At 47.9% G+C, this 7,500-nt stretch overlaps 1 protein-coding gene across 1 annotated transcript in view; it reads right to left on the bottom strand.

Annotated features, from left to right (window-relative positions):
• The window catches only part of adgra2 (adhesion G protein-coupled receptor A2), a 60,589-nt gene that overhangs the window by 22,567 nt on the left and 30,522 nt on the right, over window positions 1–7,500 (bottom strand). The window lies entirely within an intron of this gene.

The following is a 7,500-nucleotide window of genomic DNA, read 5'->3' as shown; positions in this document are numbered from 1 at the left end:
GCCAGTATAGAGGCTTGCTTTTACTCTCTGTGGCAAGCTATAATTTGAAATGTGGTCCTGCAACACACTTATAGAGAAGGGAATACAAAAATAGCCATGGATAGTTTTATTGAAGAGTAAAATTTCCTGGGTTAATTTTGATTATATGTTCCATCGGTCTGCTTCAGGGCAAGTCAAGGTATGATGCCAAGAAAGAAAGATGGAATGACAGGCTGTTTTGAATGTGTGCACATTCAACCCGTACTCAATGAAGAATAGACTTAAAACACGTTCCGTCAAGAAGGCTCGTCCCAAACAGAACTAAAAACAGCTATGCTCATGATTGCAATTACCCAGCATGAGATCCTTATTTCTCTGGTGTTAATAGGTGGTCAGAGAAAAGCACAAAGCATATGTTATGGAATGGGTTCCAAATATAGAGCCTTGGGGAACTCCGTTGAAAAGTTAAATATTACTCTATAACTGTGACAAACTTGACAAACCACAACAAACTAAGAAACAACATCTGTTTTATAGAACACGGACAGTCCAATAATTATCCAAAATCAAGAAATATGAACCAATGACAATCTCAAGAGCTTCTTGAGAAATTGAAATTTATAAAGCAACTAAGATGAACAAAAAGTCACTTTAAATAAAGTTGATCCAGATGACCAAATGCAGACTGTCAGTGTTACTGATGTATCATCAGAAACTACACTAAACAGCCCTTCATAATGTTTTGAAATTGCTCATGTTATTTCAGTTGAGGCCATTTCCTTTGATAGTGCTGAAATGTGCTGACTGTCTTCACCTCTGACTTGCTTTGCTTGACTGGCACACACTGGTGTGTGTGTGCGTGTGTGTGTGTGTGTGTGTGGATTGGCATCATGTCCAAGGGGCATCCCCTGTATGCCTGTTGAGGATTTCCCCTGGTTGATATCCAGACTCCCATCTAACGGTTTGGAAATAACTGGCAGAAACAAAATTGTCTGCCTCTCTGTCACTGTCTCGATTGAGTCTTGCTGTCTCAAATGAATGCAGTTAGCTCCTTAAAAAATAAATCCATGATATAAATTTTAAAAGCAGACATAAACAGATCCAGAGATAGTCCTACCTCCTGTCGAAGTGAGTCGACAGTAGTTTGGAAATACAGCATTGAGGGCTGACCATGGGCCAATGTCACCACAGGGAACCATCTGGCAGCCAACACTGTTCATACACAATATCAATGAATGGGAACACAATGATGGGCAATGTGTGAATATTCATCCCGTGGGTGGATTTCAGCTTGCAGACAAGAACGCGAGTAGGGGTGAGAAAGAGAGCAAAGAGGGTGAGAAGAAGAAAGACAGAAAGACAGACAGAGAGAGAGAGAGAGAGAGAGAGAGAGAGAGAGAGAGAGAGAGAGAGGGTGCAAAGTTCATGAGGGAAAGCCAAAACCAGCTGAAAATGAAAAGGATTTCTTGTGCAAGTTGGGAGGGAGGATATAGACTGAGTGAAGGCCGAACAGATTCAGAGAAATATACTCAAATCTACTTGAATTCTTCATGCGGTCACAGTGTTTAGGCGATATGGAAGTCTTTCTGTGAGATTGTCATTCCTGTTTGCCTGTTTTGATGCTCACAGGCACGCTTGTTTGCTAGCCCCCCTCACTTTAGTGAGCCCCCAAGACACGATTGAGTTAAGCTCACAATGCAAACACGCCCCTTGCCTTCAGCTTATCGCATGGACACATCTGGAGTCTATCAACTCAAGTAAACCCCCCACCCCACAACCCCCCCCCCCCCCCCCCCCCCCTCCCTGCAGCACCCCAGCCCCCTCTGTTTCCACTCTCTCCGGCTCTTAACCCCTTCCTCCCCGGACCCCCACAAGTCATGCATTCTTCGGTCCGACATGTAGAGATTTCATCGCATGAGAACCACACAGCAGCAGCAGCACCAGCACCAGGACTCCTGCTTGAGTGTGCTGTGCAGAGAGTGGTTTATTCTGGGAGAAGTGTGAATAACAGGACTGCCTAATCATCAGTTCCAAGAAGCCGCCTTTGAGTTTGAGTCCTTTCTGTTGTTTCTGTTGGAGGAAGGCTGAAATGAAGGTTGGCCGTTGGGTCTTTCCTGCATGTCTGGACGTCTGGCGCTGGGGCCTGGTGGGGATCTACACGCTTGAGCTCCTTGCCACCACCGTCACCACCCCTGGGTTTTTAATGAGTGGAGCAGTGCCCGTTTCTACAGAGCCCTCACACATCACAGTCATTTGCTTACCTTTGGTGGAAACAATGTTAATCTAAAACTGAAACTCAGCAACTTCAAGCAACTCCGGCTCACACACTTTCTCCCACTCTGTCTCTTTCGTGCTCAGATGTGTACAGTAAACATACACTCACTCAAAGACAAACACACACACACACACACACACGTACACACACACACACACGAACACAGACACACACGAACACACACACACACACACACACACACACACAATCTGTTTTATATTAAGAAATGCCTATGCACCCTCTTCAGCAGCCCTACCCCACCCCATCCCCTAGCTCAGCCTCTCAGAAGGCTGGTGAGGTTGTTTAGCTTGGCCACCGTCCCCGCACAGGCCTGCCTGGGATGGCAAACACACACACACACAGGCCTGCCTGGGATGGCACGGAGGATTTGGGAAGTCCGCCGAGGCCGGCTTCCCGTGGAGACACTAATGCATCCACCACGTCCTCCTCCCTCCTCTCCTCCTCTCTCTCTCTCTCTCTCTCTCTCTCTCTCTCTGCTGTCCTCTCTGTCCTGCAAGCAGATGCTCTGCCCTGTTTGAACGTGTACAGATGCCGGTGTGGATGTGTCTGATTTTATTTTCCATAATCACGCTGAGATTTTAAACCTTCTGTTTAGTCTTACCAGCCCGGCGCAACATTCTCAGGCCCCCTGTTTGACTTATTATGGTCATGGAGCATGTCTGGAAACAACCTCCCCTCTGTTTCCCTGCGTCAGACCACCCTCCCCCACCCCCCCCAAAACCCCAAGTCCTTATGGAACTGCTCATCAATCGCAGACAAGAGTGTATTTCCTGTTGAGAACTCAAGTGGCTTCCACTGCAGATAGCAGACAAAATGAAGACCCAGCGATGCTATGAAACAGCCGGCTGAATTATGGCTGCCAATTTCATGTTCATGTTTTCGTCCATTCATCCTCAAGTGCGCCTTACATGTCTGTCTGCATGCTAATACGTCTCAGTCTGGTGTGACAAAGAACAGACAGACCTACAGACCCCATGCCAGGGCATAAACTGCCTTTCAAATGTCACTCTTATCATTTTAATTTGCCTCCTATAATGACTATTTTGAGAACAGAATGTTGTCGTAATGCAGATCTGTGGAGGACTAAGCCTAACTCTAAACACGCTTCATCTGGCCAAGCCATGTCCAAAGCCTCACTCCAAACACTTCAGAGTAAAGTAATCTGACTCTATAAACAACAAAAGATTTTAGATGGACACAATGGGATAGCATGTGAATGTGTCACATACCGTCAGTATTAGTAATATTATTATTTGCCTCAGTAGAAGGATAAAAATAAAACATATATCACAAACAAAGATTCTTGTATGCATTCTACACAAGTGAATGGGTTTGAGCACTTTGACCACTGAGTTTGAGTGTATAATTCCTTCTAGTTACCTCTTGCTGCAGACTACATCAACAGTCTAGTCTCCCAGCACCCCCCTCCCCCCCCTAGTGTCCTAATTCTGATGGAAGTGGACTGCCAGCTCCCTGCCCTCCCCCTGCTGCAGGATGTGTAGGGAGTGCAGGTTTGTGTCGTGTGTGTGTGTGTGTGTGTGTGTATGTGTGTGTGTGTGTGTGTGTGTGTGTGTGTATGTGTGTGTGTGTGTATGTGTGTGTGTGTGTGTGTGTGTGTGTGTGTGTGTGTGTTTAATGCCAGACCACTCACTGCCTCTTTTCTTTCTAGCTTTCTCACACATTCTCTTCTCTTTTCTTGTTCCACATTCTTTCTGTATACCTTCCCTCTCTCTCTCTTTCTCCATTTCCCCTTCTCTCTCTCTCTCCGCTCTCCTTTCTCTGAAGTCATTATTCTCATTACCTAGCTCCAATCAACGCTGGACAGGCCGCTGTGATCTGTCCACAACTTGTTAAGGTCACCGCTCATTAGCGCGCCAGTCTCGTTATATGGCCCTCTGTCAGCTTGGAACAGAAATGGATTTTGGGAGGTGGGGGCAGGCATGTGCGTGTTTGTGTGTGCGTGTGTCGTGTGTGTGTGTGTGTATGCATGTGTGTCTATATGCATGTCTCTGTGTGTGAATGTTGCTGCATGGGGCAAGACTCGAGTACACACGTATGTGCGTGACAAGGCACATGGATGGAATAGCAGGCTTCTTTCTTAGCTCGGCCGCTCTGCTCACACACCGCGAGACACACAGAGGGAGGTCGGGCCAGGCCCTGCATGCCTCCACGCATGGAGATGCTTTATGCAGACGTCTGACGGCAGCAGTCGTGCCCGCGCCCGTGCACCGCGGGCCCCAGAAAAAGGAAACCCCTCACTCGCACGCCAAGCCCGAGCGGTGGCAGCTGACTGCATCCTGTACAGCATGGCTGAAAACAAACAGCACCAAATGCCTCTGCACTTGGGTGGCTTTGGCAGTTTATGAACGCCACCCTTTCTTTTCGGGGGGCTCAGGGCTCCCTATGAAAGGGCCGACTGTGTATGCGGGGCGGCTGTGGTGGCGGTGGTGGAGGTGGTGGTGGTGGAGGTGGTGGTGGAGGCTCCTGTCCATGCGGGGGAACTGACGGAGGGTTTCCCTGCCTGGGCCAGACTAGACCAGACCAGACCAGGCCAGGCTGCAGCTCCTCCAGCAGCCAACACACACCCAGCTCCAGAGCTGCCACACGGCTCACACACGCCCAGTAGTGGGACGGCTCAGAGAGAGAGATGAAAAGAGAAAGAGAGAGAAAAGAGGGAGAGAGAGAAAAGAGGGAGAGAGAGAGGGGGGGCGGGAGAAGAAGAGAGAGGTTGAGAAAGAGGGGGTTGTTGGTTAGAGGTGAGCGGAGAGCTGAGTAGAGAAAGATACAGTGAGAGCTACAGAGGGTTGGAGAGAAGGAAAGCTGAAGGGAGAGAGAGAGAGAGAGAGAGAGAGCTGGAGAGTGGAACTGCTCTGTTTAGAGAGCATTGGCTTGAAGCACAGCCAGGACACAGCCTGGGATGCCCATAATAGGATACGCACACATGCAGACACACACACACACACACACACACACACACACACACACACACACACACACAGACACACACACACACACACACAAATACTTAGTAATAAAGAGAAACAGAGCCAGTGAAAGGCAGAGCAAGGGAGAGGGAGAGAGAGATTGAGAGAGAAGGAAAGAAGATAATATAAACCTGAAATATCTCACAGTGAAAACAGTAGTTAAGCTGCGATATAAAAATGCAAAACTGTGCGTACGTCTGCTCATCCTCTGGTGGAGGGCCCGCCAAGTGTGTTGACTCTGCCCTCGTGGGCTGGCCTCTGATTACGACGTTGACCACACGTATGAGTAACGGCCGCACCACCGCGGCAAATGACAAGCACATGTAGACAAGGGCCTGGAAACAATGACCAGCCCTGAACGCCGACCAAGTTGGAGACAAAACACAACGCAAACAATCCCTCTGGTAGGAGTGGTGCGCGCACTGCAGTTGTCCGCCGCGGACGCCAATTTGTAGTCGTGTCTCCGACCGTTTGGTCCCTGGAGATGACAGACGGACACTCTAGCACTGATGTTTCCGTTATTGATTTGGAGAGGCGAAACACAGTGGTGCATTCAAGGCAAAGCTAATGGCTAACACAAAGCAACAGATGCAGATGGCTTATTAAACTGTGTATGTGTGTGAGTGTGTGTGAGTGTGTGTGAGTGTGTGAGTGTGTGTGTGTGTGCGTGCATGTGAGCGTGTGTGAGAGGGAAAGAGTGGGAAGGAGTATGTCTGTCAATGTGTGTGTGTGAGTGTGTGCCTACTGCTTTGTGTAACCAATAAGATGTTCCCCTAGTTACATAGCCCCTGATCTCCTGCTGAGAGAGAGGCCTACATGCTTGATAATGTGCTAGCCTGTGTGTATCCGTGTCTTTATTACATGTGTATTTAATTACTGGCTAGGTTCAACAGGCATCAATATCTACGTATCTCTGGTCTTGGATTGCATGCACTGTACTGTAATTTGTGTGTGTGTGTGTGTGTGTGTGTGTGTATTCACATCTGCATGTAGGCTGTCTATCTCTCCGAGGTCTATGGTTAGACCCCTCCAGGCATGCTGCACCCGACCCCCTGATGGTTTTACCAGTGTCCCAGGTATGGGGGCCTGTTAGTGGGATAGCTCAGGTTACTCACCCTGCTAACCCCTGGGCTCTCTAGGGGGCCTTGTCTGCACTTGCAAAAACAAGCAATATCAGATCGTTTTACGTCAAACAAACACCTATGCCAAGACTACCAGCTTACCTTGGACAGAGCACCCTAATCGCTTCCCAGACTCACAAGCCCTCATAAAATTCCAAAAATGAGAATGACTGTGAAGGAGGAAGGTCAAACTTTAAATGTGAATTTATTGAGCGAGTTTGAACGTTGTAAAAGCAAATATGGTTTCCATTGCTTTTGGAGACTACAAAAAGATAGTAAAATGGCCACGAAAAATAAAACATTGTAAGGTTATGCTGTTTTTGCAGTGTTGATATCTTTTAAAATAATGTGAATTTTAATACTTTTTTTCTATTTCTTATCCAACAGTGAAAAAGAGTAACAGTTCTCCTCCATGACCTACCCCCTTATGAGACCTCGAGTAAGACCATGAAGACAGATCTCTCTGTCATTCTCTTTCTGTTTCTATTCATCATGGTCGGCCAGCCTTCGTGGAGTATGCCTCGTACATTTTAACAACATGACACCTTCCCTGAAGCCGCATGGCCCACATATGACTAAATACCCGAGAAAAATGGGGAATCACCCAACTTCTGTCAGCACTTGATTTTTCATTTTTGTGTGAAAAAGAGAGAGGGAGGGAGAGGAGAGGAGAGAAGAGAGATAGATAGAGAGAGCGAGAGAGAGAGAGAGAAAACGGGAGCCAAAGTCAGACATCTCCTCCCCATGATCCCCTTATCTGCTAGCATAGCGTGGGGCTGCTCTGATAAAGACTGATGGTGCTGTAATTACGCCATCGTTTCCACATAACTCTGCAGCGATAACTGCTCGCACCTCGTTTTATCCTCCCTTCTGGACCGCATCCCACTTTTTTTTCCCTTTTTTTTTTGTTGAGCACAGCTCGTGGATGCGCAGATCCTTTTGCCGATAGTCCCGCCGTGCCTTCGGGGACTGGGGACGGAGTGGTGGAGAGGTCGGTGTGAGATCGGGGACGTATGCGAACAAGTGACCGAGTGTGACCTCCTCCATCGTGTATTGAGGAACATGTGAAAGGGCCATTATCACTATTTGTTTGGTAAGGGCAGGCATGTGCGCTAGCTGC

This window comes from Alosa sapidissima, chromosome 8 (genome assembly GCF_018492685.1).
Source record: "Alosa sapidissima isolate fAloSap1 chromosome 8, fAloSap1.pri, whole genome shotgun sequence".
Taxonomy (NCBI): domain Eukaryota; kingdom Metazoa; phylum Chordata; class Actinopteri; order Clupeiformes; family Clupeidae; genus Alosa; species Alosa sapidissima.
The sequence above is the reverse complement of the archived record's forward strand: the minus strand, read 5'-3'. Positions and strand labels throughout refer to the sequence as shown.